Below are 18,064 nucleotides of genomic sequence, written 5' to 3'. Positions count from 1 at the left end.
CAGAACTGGCACATGACTCAGTGTTGTAGAGAAGACCCACCAGGATATGAGAGAGGGTGAAGAAAAGCCACCTTGACTTATTGAGGATGACATCTGGAGTTGTCTTTACAAAGAAGAGGAATCTTCAGCTTCTGCTTTTCTTCCACTTCAGACAAGTTTGTTTTGTTTTGTTTTTGTAACTTCGACTTTTCCTTTCGGTGTATACATTCTTTACCTGCTTCTTTAAAATCTATGGCAACTTCGTAGCTTACAGAAGTTTTAGTGTCGCAGAAATCTCAAGGACTTTAGAATCGTCTCTTTGAAATGTACACATGGAAGTGGAAAGTCCCCTTTCTCTTGAATGTGAAAGTACGGGGGGACATAATTTTCAATAATCAGTTAGCAAAAGGGGAGTTCCTGATCATGAAGAAACAGGTACTATCAGGAGTAACTCAGCGGTGGACACGTATTCACTCGTACACCCTTAAGATCCCCTTGCACTTTCGATTGGGTTGGATAAAGCTTGACGCCCTCCCCCACTGTAGGAGAATTGTAAAATGTCCTTATTGCCTACATAGCTTTCCATTTACTTTGACAAAATGATGAGTGGAAAGGGAGTGAGGAGGGTGGTTCGCATTAGAAGGTATCTGTGGCCTGGATGTTCCATGTATTCCAAGAGTTTCATTCACAGAGAGTAGAGTACCAACAGGAGAAAAGGGGGCATTGGAGGAGTCAAATGAAGTACGGTATAGAATAGACCTAAGAATAGACCTGAAGGAGCCTTTAGACTGGCGTTGAATGCTTGTTGTATCAGTCAAGGACCTTGGGAAAGAGAGAATCGTAAAGTTTTGTTAACAAGCATTCTGGTTCCTATTCACTATTCACCTATTCACCATGAGTAATATGAATATGAAGGCTTTGTCTGGCCTTGTCTGGGTAGACAAGGGATATGTCTATGAATTCTAACTAGGTCCTTGGTCAGTGTAGAAGAATACTTGTTTTGCATAAATTTCTTTCTAGAATACCTAAGGCAGTGTATACATCGGGAAAGGATGGCTCTTAACCCTATGTTTACTGAGAACACAGGACACAAATAAAATTTGAGACTAACAGGAGCTACAGGGCTGGCTAGCTGATGTACTAGCAAGGAAAGTCAGCTGGTAAGCAGCAAGGTGGAATGGCTGTGGCGACCTCTGATGCTCTTCAATGAACTTCATTTGATAATGGCTGCCACCTCATTTTCACCCCACAAGCCTTGATTCAGTTTGTCTTGTGGCAACCCTATTGGAGTCATAACTCCAATGAGATTTATAGAAAACACTTTTAGCTTGGCCATGTTGATGCTGTGCAATGGATAGAATGAAAAGAAAAGTGAAGCATTGTGATAATGGAGCACTTGAGCCAGGAGAATAAATCCAGCACAGTGAAGACACCCCAATCTATGAGGATAGAAGGCGGTTACAGTGAGAGTGACAGGACCTTATATGGATGAAGGTATTGATTAGGTGAGCAGCTCTGCCCTGGGTAATATGATGTATCTGAAGTCTTCCACGCAATCACAGCACGACTGCTGCTTTCTATTTTAATCATTTATTTTTCCTGTGTAGAGATCCCAGAGTAGGAGGTCAGGAACTGTTTAAACGTCTTGTGATTGCTAATAATACATAACATGGTGTCTGGCTGATAGAACAGTCTCATTACAGACTTGCTAAAAAGAATGGGTGAACATGACAGTGATTTCTCTTGAATGATGGATGCGAATGCAAGACTCTAACAAAAGAAAGACACATAGTTTATGCGTACACACATGTTTTTATAAAGCTTTTTATCAGAAGATTGTTCTTTTTACGCAAAACATTCACATAAACAAAAGTAAAACAGCAGCATCTTCTATTGACACTGAGTCTGTCAGTAAGAGGTTCCAACCTTATGGGCTATCAGAGACCATTTTGAGGGAGATGAGAGAAGTCAAGAATTTATTTATTGCCAAGACAAAATTCTTCTAGAATGTGTTCTTTTGCCATATTTAACTTTCAGGAACTATCTCTATGTATAAATGTGATTCAATCACATTCTCTGTAGATACTGTAAAAACACAATACTATATATACATGCTAAAACAACTACTTTTCGTTCCCTCCCCTAGATCACTTCTGCCTCTCATTCACTAATATTGCTTGCTAACAAACTCCTATCCTGGATGATGCAACCCAGATTTCCCTCATTCTTCTCTAGCCTTAATCTAAAATCCTTGTCTAAGTTGTCTGAATTTTTTTCTTCCCATTCCCTTCCTGTTCTCTCCTCTTTAAATGTTTCCTGGATCTATCCCACATCTTGTAATGGGATCAGCTATGTCTTGCTCTAATTGTAATTTTAAATTTCCTTTCAATGGAGACATAAATATTAATGGGGTGTCAAGTGGTGTTTTGATATGTGTATATATTGTATAATGTTTAAATCAGGTTAAGCATGTCTGTTTTCACAAACATTTGTCATTTATGGTAAAAACCTTCAAGATAAATGTTTTGAGTGTTTTGTCATATACAGCTTTTACATTATTGTCTCTACAATGACTTTACTGTGTAAAGAGTAGTGAACGTCTCTCTCCTTACTGTACAGACTGATCTGCCTGCTCATCACTTTTAAATATCTCAACTGAAAATAACAGGAAGGCCTTGGATATACATACATAATTTTTATATATCTGATATTTGCATAGTTTTTGGATCATGTCACTTACCTCATAACTCTTTTGCTCATAAATTATGGTTTCAAATTTTATGTTTTCTTAGGATTTCTCTGTGTACAACTCTCTCCCTCTCCCCTCCCCTCTCCTCTTCCTCCTTTCTCTCTCTCTCTCTCTCTCTCTCTCTCTCTCTCTCTCTCTCTCTCTGTCCTATTGCATCTCATGTGTTTCTTGTGCTTTTACAATAACTTCTCCTATTCTGGTTTGTGTTTTAGAGAGAGAGAGAGAGAGAGAGAGAGAGAGAGAGAGAGAGAGAGACAGAGACAGAGACAGAGACAGAGACATAGACATAGAGACATTCTGGGAGGACTTGGGGGAGGGAAACCATGATCAGAATATATTATAAGAAAAGTATCTATTTTCAATGAAAATTAATTTTTTTAAAAAATGGTTTTAATCTCAAGTCCCTCCACTGCTCTGTCCCAAACCTGTTTTCCTTCTATCTGTTAACTTTGTTTCAGATGTGTTTCCATTTAACTCAATGTTGTCCAGTTACTGTGCCATCATGAAAGTTCTGAATAATGAAAGAACTTATACTTGCCACTTAATGTATTTAATAAATTTTAATAGTGGCCACTTAATACAAGCATTTTCCTACATGATTTTTAAAAGGATGAGTCACGTAAGGACAGGAGTATGAAAGATGCTGTTTAATCCCCATTTTACAGATTAGAAGATAAAAACCCAGACAATATAGTTAATCTCTTCAAATTATAAAATAAATGTCAAAGAAAATGATCCAATCTGAGAAGTCTGACTCCAGAGACCAAACCCTTCATATCTGTACTAATGTCTCTCACCCAGGTAGAATGAGTCAGAGAATGTACTTAAAAAAAAAAACAAAACAAAACAAAAAAAAAAAACAAAAACAAAAAAGTGAAGCTAAGGTGATGGAAGCTAAAAGACAGATTAAGAACTCAACTTGCACAGATGAGCAATGGCAGAGTATCCCTGGAAAAGAGTAAAGGGAAGAAAGGGATAATGGGAAACACGTTGATTCAGGGAAGCAGTCAGAGAGGACAGCAGTATAGGAGCCAGACATTTTCAAGTTTACAAAACCAGTATTTACTATATCACGCGGCATGTACTTCTCTGCCTCCTTTTGCATGTGTGTTCTTTTTATAACTCATTAGGAGCTAAGGTTAAAATGTTTCAAAGAGAGATGAAGGGGTTTGCATTCAGTCAGAGCTGATCTGGGAGTGGGAATGGCAAGGGATAGGAAACTGAGCAGAGAGTATAGGAGAAGCAGGTTAAGGTGAATGGCTTTGCCACAGAGGAGGTCAGTGACACATTTAGCAGGTAATTGGCTGCATTAGTGGTTTGCAGGGAGACCCTGGAATTTAGAGTGCTGAAAAAAAAATACACATTTTTAAAGTTTCGTAGGCGCTTGTGTCTAACAAGAGTGGGAGCAGCTACACTTAGGGATTGTGTGAGCTGTAGTCTCTAAATTGCCTGCAGCCATTCTGATGACACCCTCAAGGTGCTCATGCTATCCTAGAGAGACACAGGGGTCATAGTGTTTGAGGAAACAGGAGGAAAGCGGGTCTATAAAAGGCCTTATGGCAAAGAATCAATCAGCAGAGATTCTCTGCTCCCTCGTTGCACTTATAAACAGGCTCCATGTGTTAAGAGAGTCATCTACAGTTTCCCCACAGGCCCTGTTCCTGATGGGTGAACTTTATAATACAGACTTGATTTGACTGCAGCAATAGCTGGTGTTACTGCCTTTTGTTTTCCAGATGGCCCAGGAGCAGTTTCTAGAGGAGACTGTCTTGGATCCCAGTGCCAGAGAGCTCTAGTACAGCTCTAGAAGTGTGTCTCCCTTTGACAGAGGTCGGCATGCACTCATTTATTTACTCATGTGCAGAGAGGGGGAGTGATTTTCTTCACAACTGTACTGAAGTATGTGTTCACAGTCACTTTATTTACTGCTCTGTGTTTGTGGCTGTTCTTGGTTGCTAGTGCTTTTGCACACATTTGAGAAAATGTGCAGAACAGGAAAACAAAAGTTGGCTCTGCTCTTTTTTCTTAGTTCTGACATTGGAAAGAACTGCTCTTTTTTTGCCACACTTCCCACATCTTCTTGCTTTTTATTGATCTGGTTTTTGGTATCTGATCCCGAATTTGATGTCTGGCATTCCTAAGCATGATGTGGTTATGCTCTATAGAGCAAATGTGGCTTAGGAAAGTTCTGCTCAGGCATGAGTCCTATCTGATATGTAAGCTGGGAGTGTAGCTCTAAGGAATCAATAATTTTCACATGGAGAAAAGAAGAGGAAACCTCTTGATTTGTATATGACGCTGTTTGGGGATGTACTTCAGTGACATTTACAAATGAATCTGAGGAAAATATGGAATTCATGGATTCATGAGGGCAACTTATTTGGATGAAAAAGCAAAATGAGCGGCATTGTTTTGAAATAGACAAGTAAGAAATGCAGATGTGTCAGTCAAGGTCAAGATGTCCAGCCTCCCTTCTCCCATGATACCTGAGTTGTCTACGTCAAGGAATAGCATCATGTGATCAGTGTTAAATCTACTAGAAAATTCCAGACCACAATGCTGTAGCAGAATTTTCAAAATACCTGCCTAGTCTTTCAGGGGAAAAGTGAGGTGGAAGAGCAGGTTTTTTACTCATGAGATCTGACTTATTTGTAAGGTCATTGCCAAATTATATAAAGGACATTTTACTTGGAGAAACTGTGACAGAGGTTCATGGGAAGCTATTTAGTTACCAGGAGGAAAAGGTGACTACTTTCTGATCTGATGTTTTTATAAAAGAAATATTATAGATGGTAGCTATTGTGAATAAAGAAAGTTAAATATAGTCTTTTAGCCTGCAAGTTCATGTTATATATTTTTCTTCAAGAAATCTACTACCCCAAGATGAGCATTTTCATTGTGAGCAATGTATTCTGATACTCATAGGCACCCATCCTTCCGTCTAACTCCATCATCAGGCAATTATTCAAGGTTTTCCACTTATCCATCTTATGAATACCCAGAATGATTGTTTCTGGCTCTATCCATTTTTCTATGGATCTCATTATTTTATTTTATCATAATTTGAATGAGATCCATTGTATAAATATATACATGTTCATCGACAAAATATGTTTTTCTTGAGCTTTCATTGGTTGGTGAACATCTATGCCATTTCAACTAAACATAGGTATCTCTATATTTGGATATAGTGTCTTGTGGGTATATGGCCAAGGATAGTATAATTGCATCACATGGATACAGTCCCAGCTTTTTAAAATCACATCCTACAGGGGTAATGAGATGCTTCACTTTCCAGTAAGAACAAATATGACTGAATAATTTTGATTACTGCCATTCAAAATGCAACTCATATTTTCTTCTAAATCTTAAGTCTTACTACACAAATGAGTTTTGATAGTGTTCAATAATATATAATACATCATTGATGCCATTTCTTTTACCATTTGCATTTAAGTATTTTGAGGTTCTTAAGTATTAAGGTTCTTGGTCTAGACACAACATTGAGACTGAAATATAGCTTTCTTTATTTCTGGGAGAAATAACACTACTAATGGCACATGCTTCAGTTAGCAGCTCCAGGTCCTAAAGAAAGTCTTTAAATTGGAAGCAGAAACACTATCTCAAAATTAACATCAACTGCTCATCACGCTTGCTACCTCTGTATGTTTTCATACCAGCGTGCTCAGCAGGATGATTAGTGAAATCTCATATGCAAAGCACACTCAGAAGGTCTGCACTTTGTCACATAGCTGTACTCTTTTCCTCACAGTGAACTATTCCTCACAGGAATCTATTAACAGGCAGACTTCATAGATCCTTTTTGTCAAGAGCTTATTAGAAACAGACGTCTCCCTGGTATGCTAAGTGTGAGGACCTGAGATTCAAGTTCTGGCATAGGGAAGCAGACAACACAATCAAGTGATTGGGCTGGATGTCCAATTTTCTAATATTGACCTGGCTCTTAAGAATCCCAATAAAGTAAAGTAGCAATGACAGTCACAGCAAAATAAATGCACAACTTAAGACAGCTTCTTAGTTTGTGGAGAGCTATATCAGTGTCCTATGGCAACATGGAGTATCTGCTTTATTAACCGTGATGTATTAGCATCAAATTCCCAACAAGGGGCAGATCCTCAGACCTGAGGCACTGCCTAGCTATGGGAATTGGGTACCCACATGCCAACACTCAGAGCTGATATTTTCCAATTTAATGAAAGGCCAAATGTTTATGGAGCCTGCGAAAGATCCTGTTTCAAATGATAATTTTCATAAAGCTATTCTGATTCCAGTTGAATTTTTTTCTTAGAAGTTTGTTGATAGAAAAGCAAATAGTTTCTTTTTAGTCAACTCTCCCTCAGGCAACAATAACTTTACAGGAAACATGAAAGCTTCGAATCATCTGAGCAAGCCTCTTTAGATTTGCATCCTCTGTGCTTAAAATGCAGTTCCTCTCAAGCTTCCTCAACTTTTGTAGACACAAGCTGAATTCATTGAGTTGGTTTAGGCTCTAGTGAAAATATATACAAGATACATTTTGGTGCAGTAAAATGATATTTTATTACAAGTATGCACAATGTTCAAATGAGGTTAAACATGTCTGTTTTCTCAAACACTTACCATTTCCTAGGGAGAAGACTTGAAAAATGGCCTCCCTCTTCTAGCCTTTTTCTGTGTTGTACTATTTTATATACTGCCAAATGTTCTGCTTCTGCTGACCTTTAGCTTGGTGGCCACTGATCAACTTTTCAAAATAACCCTGTCTTTGATTTTTCCTAGTCAGTGCTAACTAAAATTCTGCTTCCACCTTCAAAGGGATGACTGGGCGAGTAAGATCATGTGATTAAAAACTGTACATATCATGCAAATTGTCCCTAAATCTCTTCAGGGTTCTCAGGAGTGTTTCTTCCTTTCTTTTCCCTCAAAGAGAGCTTTTTATCTTCATCTCTAGTCTGTTTCAACCTCATTATACTGAACTAGACTAATAATACATAAGCCCATTTTTTCTATATTTTCAAAAATCTCATCCAAAGAACCATTTGCATATGCTCTCCTAGAATTTTAGGACAACGGTAGGAATTCCATGTTGTATCTGTCAATAGATTTACTCTATAAAGTCTCTTCTACTTTGCTATTAGGACTTGTCAACTGAATGGTGTTGCTGGGCCCCAGTCTTTTGGCTTGACTAGTGATAGCCCTTCCTGCCTCTCCGAGGAAGCATCTTACATTTTCATTTTGCAAAATTGCTCAAAACGTGTGTCTTATTGTCTCCATTCCTCATCTTACTGAGCTTAGCTCCCCCTCTCTTTTTTTTCTGGAAAATATATCCCTGTACTCAAAGATCATCTAATGCAACTGCATACACCAAACAATTCATTTATATATTTTACTAATTTCTCATTTCTATATTTTGTAGAAGAATAAACTAAAGTAAAAGGAAGAAAGAAGAAACAAAGGCAAACAAGAGAGATGGAGGAAAGGAAATATGGTCAAGAAGTAAGAGAAGCGCTCTGAATGAACATGGACATAAGAGGTGAACAACAAACACACCCTGTGACCTGTGACTCTTCTATCACTTACTACTTCCAAGGGAGTAAGGCATGGCCACATGTCGCATCTCATGACTTTGTTCACATAGGGTTCTGGTTGTCAAGTGCTGACTTAATATCAACTAGATACTCATGTTCTGTTCTGATCATTATGTCAGAGTCCCTTTGACATTAGCAAGGAAAGATTCATTTGGTAATGACCTACAGAAAGTAAGACATAGGACAGGAAGAGAAAGCAGGGTGGTGTTTTCAACTTTCTGGAGTGTTCTCAGTGTTTTCACGTTTATCATCAGAAAATAAATGGAACAGGATGGCTCATGGAGAAAGTTGGAACAGTTTGAAGTCTATATGAACTCTGAAATTTACTGACTCATGGGTAGAAATAGAAATTGAATGCTATGACAATTTACTTTTATTCTCTGGAGTTCATTGTAATCTCAATAGTGAAGTTTCTCTTCTTTTCCCACTAAATTTTATTTAGATGGCTTTAATCAAAGATCCCACTCAAATTAAAGGTGCAAAAGATGTAATATAAGGAAATAAACTTTTAAAGCCATGAATTTGGATGATTGCTGTAGCATAGAATGTCTACCAAAGCTCAGGTAGATTTTCTGATACCCATGCATGTAGAGCATTAGCAGTGAAGCCAGTGACTTTAAAAATAAACACATAAACTTAGGAGAGGAAATTGGTGTTGGGGGTAGGAGAAGCAGAGACATAGATGTGACCAAAATACATTATATTTATGTACAGATTTCTCAAAAATGAAATAGTATCATTAAAAATAGAAACTTTCGGGAATAGGGAGGCAAAGTTTAGAACAGAGGCAGAAGGAACACCCATTCAGAGCCTGCCCCACATGTGGCCCATACATATACAGTCACCAAACTAGATAAGATGGATGAAGCAAAGAAGTGCAGGCCGACAGGAACCAGATGTAGATCTCTCCTGAGAGACACACCCAGAATACAGCAAATACATAGGCGAATGCCAGCAGGAAACCTGAGAACGGGACCCCTGTTGAAGGAATCAGAGAAAGGACTAGAACAGCTTGAAGGGGCTTGAGACCCCATATGAACAACAATGCCAACCAACCAGAGCTTCCAGGGACTAAGCTACTACCCAAAGACTATACATGGACTGACCCTGGACTCTGACCTCATAGGTAGCATTGAATATCCTAGTAAGATCACCAGTGGAAGGGGAAGCCCTTGGTCCTGCCAAGACTGGACCCCCAGTGAAAGTGATTGTTGGGGAGAGGGCGGTAATGGGGGGAGGATGGGGATGTGAACACCCATAGAGAAGGGGAGGGGAAGGGGTTGGGGGATGTTGGCCTGGAAACCGGGAAAAGGAATAACATTTGAAATGTAAATAAGAAATACTCAAGTTAATAAAGAAAAAAATAAAAAAATTAGAAACTTGCCTTGTACAGGTCAAAATGTGGCTTTTCTCTTTCCATATTCTAAGCTCGGCTATTTAGTGATAAACATTTTCAGCAGTGACAGAGATGATCCAGGGAATAACCAGTCTTCCTTTTTATTATTGCATTCAAGACTCTCTCTGTGAGGTGCAAACTTATACGTCTAAAATGACCAAGAGTCTGAAACTCCACAGGTCACAGGACTTATAGGAAAATCTAGTATTATTATTCTGCTAATAAAAAGAGCAACGAAACAATCTCTAGTGATATATTGTTATACCCTACATTAGTACACTGTTCATCCTTCATCAGAGAATCCTCTTGCAGTAGACGGCAGTGAATGTATGGGTCTACAACTGAGAAATGTGCAGAAATTGGACACTTTGGAGCACTCCACTCCAAATAGGACTATCTTTATCACACTCTTTCTCTCAAAGTTTGTCTCTGTGAAAGAGACGAGCTAAAAGTAAGAAGCAGGGATGATGGACAAATTCAAGGAAACAGCTTTTGCAGACATAACAAGGCTGATGCATATATGGAACCACAGACACTGTGACAGCATGCCCAAAGTTTAAGCCAGATGATATCTTAGAATTGAAGTGAGAGAAAGTCATATGCTTAATAGCAACTAGCAATTGATATTTTCTTGGGGAGAAAAATCAATTTTCTTCAATGGAATTATCAGCCTCCATCCAGGGCAGTCCTCATAATCAGTAGTGCTTGACCAACACAAATCAGACTTCATTTGTGTGTATGTTGTGCATGCTTTTTTGTTTGTTTGGTTTGGTTTGGTTTGGTTTCTTTTCCAAGAGAGTGAAAGAACATGGATTTCAGTGGGTAGGAAAGGAAGGTGGAATTCTGGGATGAAATATGAAAGAATGTTATAAGAAAAAATTTAAAAGTTTTTGCTTAGATAACTTTAGAAAAACAATATAGAAAAATGGTACCTTCCACATTAGTTGATGGTTGGGATTAAGTAAAATAGCACATTTGTATCTGGAGAGCATTGCATGCAAACATGACAGGTTTTGCCATAACTTTGTTTCTTAAATTCATAATGATGATGATGTGATAGTTTAAGAACTTTCTTGGGACATATCCTATGAGAATCCAGATGTCCTCTTTGTGTACAAGACATCTGTTGGATGTATTTCCTCCTCTAAATTGAAATATTCTCCTAGAGGGAGGACAGTGATTCCTTTGTAAGTCTCAGGAGGCTAATGCAAGTCTCACAAAGGTCTGAATGTTAGAAGATTTCCTAAGTCCCTTTACAAGGCTCTATACATATAAACCAATTGCTGGGAGAATGGAGACTCTGGAGTGGAATTGCCAGCAAGTTATACAGGAAGATCTAGGGATAAATTGTCATCTATTCAGGGTGGGTTGTTGTTGTTGTTGTTGTTTCTGTTTTCATGAATAAGCTTCCTTTGGTCACCAGTAATTGTGAAAGGATCCCCCCACACTTCCTTCTCAATGTATCAATAGAATAATTGGTTCTTCAAGATAGGCAAGTACAAACTATTTTCATCAGTCTGTTTGCAGTGGCCTATTTACAGTAAATAGAAGCTTACTTATTGGTCTCTGGAAAAAGTCACAAAAGATCTGTAACTCTGACAGGCACACAGTAGCCCAAGGTAGAGAGAGTGATCATGGTGTTAGCCTGATACATAGTGCAAGAGTACACAGTGTTTAGAGTTCATTTCTTAGCCACTAAAGATTTTTATTTGAAGTCTATCAATCTTGCTTGTTCTAATTTGGATCCTATGTTAGAAACATGCACAGAAAAGTAAAAATATTTCTTCTATATAACACAACCAAAAAAGAAAACATTGACCCTAAATATTAATACTTTAAATGTTTTTTTTTCTCTGCAATGTCTTCCTCCACCTCGACTCGAAGGAGTACATTATGTTTTATATATATATATATATATATGTATATATATATGTATGTATATATATACATACATACATACATACATACATACATACATCTTCCTTTGCTGGTCTCTACATGGGTATCTGACTTAGTATTTTTAGTATGCAAAATCCATCAAACTTCAATTGAGTATTTAAAATAATTGAAATCTTAACCATTATATAAGTTCATGCACTTTGTACTGAAGATTAGGGATTGTATAAGAAGGAAGGAGTCAGAAAGAGTAAATTGGGATTTTGTTTTATCTAATGGCATAGGACCTTTTGGAAAGACCATGGAAGAAATAAGAACAAAAGACTTCCAAATTTCATAAACTGTAGTTCAAATATATAGATAATTTGAAGCAAAGTTGTCTTAAATCATTATTTATGTGTTTGTTTAATCTTGCTAAGGCATTAAAAAAACCCACTTTAACTATGTACCATTAAAAATATAGACCCAAACTAGAGATCAATGAAAATCATAAACCACTCCACAAGTTACTTAATGGTCTGGAGAAATTTTATAGCCAATAATAGACAAGCTATTCCTCTTAGAGCAATAAATCATCCTTTAATATTCCATTTCAATAAGAAAGATAATTTGTGTCTTTCACAAAGTACTGTAATTAGAATTTTCTAGATTATTATGTCTATTTGCACGTATTCAAGAAATGCATTTATTTTGTATTATCCGAATAGAAATGAGATATATTGGAAAGACATTTTGTTAGCAAAAGAATTCCAGGTAATTATCTAGTTTTGTAGCTGAGGCAGACAAAGTTTCACTCAGTTATTCTCTAAAACAAATAAGCTCATAAGTAGGTCATTTAGAAATGTGTTTTTATAATCACTTATCAAAACACAGAAATGAAAGTTTCACTAGACATCTTTTTAATAAGTTCTACCATCAGCAAATGACCTGTCTTGTACTTCTATATGAACTTTGAAGAAGTTGCTATGGCTTTGAGAAACACATTCATGTGGCAGTTAAAACAACATTAGGACAATTTAATGAGTTTGCTGGAGGAATATTAACAGATTTCATTTTCAGTTCGGTTTTCAAGAGGGAGAAAATAAAAGCAATCTGTGTAAAATTCACACATTATTTCATAGTGTACCATAAATATTATTGAAAATTAGTGGGTATTTATATGACTTCCAAACTTCATTTAATATGTTTTGAGATTTTTGGCTTAAGAGAGCTTTACACACACACACACACACACACACACACACACACACTCTTATACATGCAGATTTACATACACTAACATACATACATAATACATATATACATACATACATACATTCACACACATTTACACATTTGTACACATATGCACACATACATGTTCTCTTTCTCTCTCTTTCTCTCTCTCTCTCCCCCTCTCATTGCTTCTGCAACTGTTGTTGCAGGGTCTCTATTCTTGGCTATGTCTTTTATTTCTTTATCTGTTGTTGAATTAAGCTGTACATGGGGTAATGTCCTGTCTAGATTTATGTATAACTCTGATCCTGTGATTCTATTTCTGTTTTGCATAATCTACTATAATTATGCTGAACCAACAGAGACAAATGTATGGATAGATTAGCTTAGCTTCCATTTCTATTTAGCTTCCTGGCTTCCTAGATTTGAGATGATATAGCACAAATAAAAACAGTTTGATGAGGAAAATAATACAAAATAGCACATTTATTTTATCATTAATTCACTCATTCATTCCCCTTAAATGTTTGCTTACAGTTTACCAAGAATTACACTAGGAAAAACTAGGTTTCGTTTAGTTTCACTTCACGTGAGTTTAGTTGGGTTCAGTAAAGTTCCGAAGCTCCCAGTGGATTAGGAGGGCGAGAGACAGGAACATGGATAAACGTGATGCACTGTTACTGTCCTGTACATACACATCAGTCACAAAAATAGGACTCCAGTTTTCTTGTAATCTGGCTGCTAGAAAAGTAATTTATAGGATTGGTAGTGAAATGGGAAGAGATTTTTGACAAGTGTGGGAAGGTCATTCTAGGGAGAACGAGAAGGGAGAAACAGACCTAGGTATTTAGAACTGAAGTATGAATGAATAAAAAGCCTCCCGCTTAGAAGAGGCTGAAACTGATAGGGGGAACCCAGCACGGTTTGCCTTCTTATATCATCAGACCATTCAAGAACGCAATGGGATTTCAGCTTATGTTAATTTTGCACTATCCTTTAGTTTTCTTTCCTTACTAGTATGTTGCAGGTTATAGGAATTCAGTTAATAAAGTATAAGTACTCAACCATAATTTTGGTTTACAATCAAACAATGAAACTCTTTTGGAAGTATCAATAAATAGTTGTAATCCTAACAATTGCTGCTTAATATTTAGAAAACCTTTCTATTAGTTTTTCTTGCTTCTTTTATTATTTATTTGCATTTAAACATTTCCATGGCTCTTTTATAACCAGATTCTGTATGAACAGAATCTTGCCGTTATTTTTCTAAAACAAATACTTTAGGGATTGCCTGATAATTCATTTGTAACAGTACTTGAAATGTATCTTCATGTGTAGTATTTTTCATGAAGTGGAGAGATTTGAGAAAGTGACCTAAATCTGGAATGTAAAATAAATAAATAAAAAAAAAGATTAAATAAAAAGAAGGAATAAAAGAGAAAGAAAATGACCTGGCTTTTTAATGGTCTGAAGCAAATGTTTCCACATAGTATGTTTTGACTTTTACCAGGGCTTTGATCCTGGGTAGCAATCAGTCTTTTCTAAATTGCAATAGCCATGGAAAGGCCATCATGATAAGATCTGATCAGAAGTGCGGTTGCCCACAAGTTTCCATGCAGACCAGGTAAGTTTAGAATGCGAAGCCTTTTCCTTTGCATTCTTTGTGTTTTATTCCTTACTTTATTCTGGTCGTTTATATAAATACGTTGAAGCCCTATTTTCTCATTGGGGAAATTTGCCTACACAAACCATAGCAGAAAAAAGGAATTATGACTTGGGAAGAATATTATGGAATCATTCTTCGTTCTACTTAGACACTATAAAAAGGAAATGATGAAAAAAAGAAATGATAAAGATCAGTTACCTGTTAAAATTAAGACAATCAATTTTGACTTATCTAAACAACAATTTAATTATAGCATATACTACACCTCCACAAATGATTTTAACTTGTTTAATTATGTAAATACAAAGTTGAAAATAATGTACATTGGCAGGGTCACTAGTGCAGGGAAAAACAAATATTTCAGTTCATCCTGTTTATTAAATATATATATATATATATTATATATATATATATATATATATATATATATAAAGAGTTTAAGGTTATATTCTGATTATGCTCTTCTCTTCCCCAAATCCTCTCAGATCCTCTCCCTTCTTCGCTCACCCAATTCCACACCTCTCTCTCTCTCTCTCTCTCTCTCTCTCTCTCTCTCTCTCTCTCAGTAGACTACAAAGTGGTAAACCAGGATAAAATAAAAACAAACAATTATTGTTATAAGACAAAAGAAATGGAAGAAAAATGAAAATTAAAAGCTCAAAAAAACACATATAGACATAAAGATAAATATATTCACTCACACAGAAACCTCATAAAAACAAAACAGGAAACCACAATATGTACCCCCAAACAAAATAAAACAGCTCTGGCAAATTACTTCGAGACAATGACTTCCTAAAATGCCACCAAGATAACTTTTGTGTTGTCCTTTTACGGCTGGGAAGAGGGTATGACCTTAAGAGTGACTTGTTTTCCCAGGGAAACTCTTTGGGAGAAAACTAATTTTCTCTTTGGCAAGCAGTTATCAATGGAGATAACGTCTGGGTTAGACATGGGGGCTTGTGTCCGCTTCCCCTCTCAGTACTGTGACCATATACCCAGACCTGTGTAGGCCTGTTTATTCTGCTTCAGTCTTTGTGAGTTCATATGTGAATTAGTCCTTCTGTATTTAGAAGATTTTATTTCCTTCTTCTCCTCTGGATCTTCTGTCATTTCTGCCTCCTCTCTTACATGGTTTGCTGAGCGATGACGTGAGGGATTTGGTAGAGAACTGAATATTCCACGGTCTTTCATTGTTTTCATATTATCTGTATGTGGGTCTCTGCATTTCATCCCATCTATTGTAAGAGGAAGCTTTTCTGATGAGGAGTGGGCAAGACACTGAACTCTGAATAAAACAGATGTCACTAGGAGTCATTTTATTGCTGGGTTCCTTTAGCAGAACATCAGGATTTGGGTTCCCCCAGCTACCTGGCATGTCTAGTCTTAAGTTCTTTGTCACCTGAGCAGGAACAGGATCTATTCCATGAAACAGACCTTAAATCTAATCAGATATTGTTTGGTTAATCTCACAAGGTTTGTTCCAATATTGTACCTAGGTATCTTGCAAGCAAGTCACCATTGCAGATCAAAGGGTAGGTAGTGAGATTGGTGTTTTCCAATTTTTCTTTCGTAGTATGCAGAGTATTTTCCAAAATAACATGAACACTAGTCAGGAGAGGTCAAAGCTCTAGGTAGGCAACAGTATGACTTCTTCATTTTCAATAAATTTTATAGGTATAGTTTTCAGTAATAGGGACAACCAGGTAAGATCACCCCTCCAAGCCCTTACGAGCCAAGTCCCCCTAAAGTACACCCAACAGTGATAAACTGTATCCTGTCCATATACATGTCCCACAACTCTGACTGCTTTCCTAGACTTCAGGATGCCAGGCCACACTGGTACTAGGGACACCAGAGGCAAGGTTAGCACCCCAAACCCCAGGAATCAATCTACAAAATCCCTAGGGGAACATTTGCATGAGACTGTTAACAATTATTGTTACAATATTATAACCAAGCAAGTGAAACACCTGTATGACAAGAACATCAAGTTTTTCAAGGAAGAAATTATGGAAGATATCACAATGTGGAAAACTCTCCCATGTTCATGAATCAGTAGGATTATATAGCAAAATTGACCACCTCACCAAAAGCAATCTACAAGTTCAAAATTCTAATACAATTCTTTGCAAACCTTGAAAGAATAATTCTCATCTTCATATGGCAAAACAAAATCCCAAGATAGCTAAAACAATCATGTGTAATTAAAGAACTTCTAGAGGTAGCCCCGCCCCTGATTTCAAGCTATATTAAAAGCAATAGTAATAAAAACCTCATGATATTGGAATAAAAACAAACAGGTTGATTAGTGGTGCTGAATTGAAGACCCAGAAATAAACAATAACTTAAGGACACTTCATTTTTTTTAAAAGAATTCAAAACCATACAATGGAAAAAATAGTATATTCAACAAATGTTGCTGGTCTACCTAGAAGGATGCATGTAGAAGAGTGCAAATACATCCATATTCAGTACTCTGTACAAAATTCAAATTGAAGTGAATTAAAGACATTAACATACAACCAAATACACTTAATCTAATAGAAGAGAAAGTGGGGGAATAACCTTGAACACATTGGCATGAGACAATTTCCTGAACAGAACACCTACAGCTCAAACACTAAGATCAACCATTAATAAATGACACCCCATAAAACTGAAAAGTTTCTGTCAGTCAAAGGACACAATCAAAAGGACAAAATGACAGCATACAAAATAAGAAAAGATTTTAACGACTCTACATCTGACATAGGTCTGGCACTCAAAATATAAAAAATACTCAAGACACTTGATCTCAACAATTGCAATTCAAAGAACCCAATTTTAAAAATAGGGTACAGATCTAAAGAAAGAATTCTTAAGTTTTGTTTCTTTTTTCTTTTTTTTCAGAGTTGGGGACCAATCCCAGGGCCTTGTGCTTGCTAGGCAAGTGCTCTACCACTGAGCTAAATCCCCAACCCCTAAAGAAAGAATTCTTAACTGAAGAGTATTCAATGGCCAAGAAGGTTTTAAAGAAATGTTACTATCCTTAGTCATCAGAGAAATACAAATCACACCATCTCTAACATTCCACCTTATACCTATCAGAATGTCTAAGATCAAAATCTCAAGTGCTGCCTTATGATGGAGAAGATGTGGAACAAGAGGAAGACTCCTCCATTGCTGGTGGAAGTGCAAACTTCTATAACCATTGTGGAAATCAATTTGGCAATTTCTCAGAAAATTGGGAATAGTTCTTCCTAAGAACCAGGTAGATAGGTTACTCCTGGGCAATAAACCCAGAAGATGCTCGACCATCCCTCAGGAACAGATGCTCGACTATGTTCATAGCAATTTGATTCATAATAGCCAGAAGCTAGGGGCTGGGGATTTAGCTCAGTGGTAGAGCGCTTACCTAGGAAGCGCAAGGCCCTGGGTTCGGTCCCCAGCTCCGAAAAAAAAAAAAGAACCAAAAAAAAAATAGCCAGAAACTAGAAACCACCTAGATGTTCCTCAACCTTAGAATGGATAAAGAACATGAGGTACATTTACATAATGACGTACTGCTCAGACATTAAAAACAATGATATAAT

The sequence above is a fragment of the Rattus norvegicus genome, chromosome 14 (assembly GCF_036323735.1).
Source record: "Rattus norvegicus strain BN/NHsdMcwi chromosome 14, GRCr8, whole genome shotgun sequence".
Lineage (NCBI taxonomy): Eukaryota > Metazoa > Chordata > Mammalia > Rodentia > Muridae > Rattus > Rattus norvegicus.
The sequence above is the reverse complement of the archived record's forward strand: the minus strand, read 5'-3'. Positions refer to the sequence as shown.